The sequence below is a fragment of the Branchiostoma belcheri genome, unplaced genomic scaffold (assembly GCF_001625305.1).
Source record: "Branchiostoma belcheri isolate BF01 breed outbred unplaced genomic scaffold, Haploidv18h27 scaffold48, whole genome shotgun sequence".
Taxonomy (NCBI): Eukaryota; Metazoa; Chordata; class Leptocardii; order Amphioxiformes; family Branchiostomatidae; genus Branchiostoma; species Branchiostoma belcheri.
The window spans coordinates 1,046,433-1,047,155 of record NW_017804109.1 but is presented as its reverse complement, the minus strand read 5'-3'; positions in this window follow the sequence as shown (position 1 = coordinate 1,047,155).

The window sequence follows — 723 nt, the reverse complement described above, 5'->3', positions numbered from 1 at the left end:
GTCTCTGTGTGTGTGTGTGTGTTTGTGTGTATGTATGTATGTGGTGTGTGTGTGTCTGTGTGTGTGTGTATGTTTGTGTGTGTGTGTGTGTTCTTGATGCCACAGTAGAAAATCATGTTTCAAAAGACTTTTAAGAATCTGAAACTTAAAAACATATAAACAAAAATTAACAAGATGTTCGGTATAACTTCCCAATTGCTATGCCATGTAATGTAGAAGAAGGGGCTAAAAAAAGAAAAAAGACAACGAGACACCTTAATGCTGTTGTACCTTTTTTGTTTGCTTGTTTGTTTGTTTGTTTGTTTGTTTGTTTGTTTGCTTCTCTGTGACTCCTGTCTCAGTGAAAGCAAAAGTATACCAAGCAGGCATTATTGCAACCCTAGACCCTTACAACGTAAGGAGTGAATTACAGAAATGCACACGAGTCTAAAGAAAGCGTTGAGCTGAGTTCTCCATATAAGACATATGCCCGCACCTGACTGCTCATAAGATGTCCGTGGGATGATTAATACTAGTTCACCGTGTGCCAGCAAGGGTGTGCGCGCCTGCCAATCTCATAACCCCGCACAGTGTGGCGCACACACACGTATATCCTTATGATAGATGGTTCTGATTTCCTTATTTTTTTCTCTAGATTGAAATTTTGTGCGTCGCTATATATGACTCAGCCGATGGCCAATTTCTCGATAATTAAAGCGCAGGGAACATATTCTCCCCGGTAGT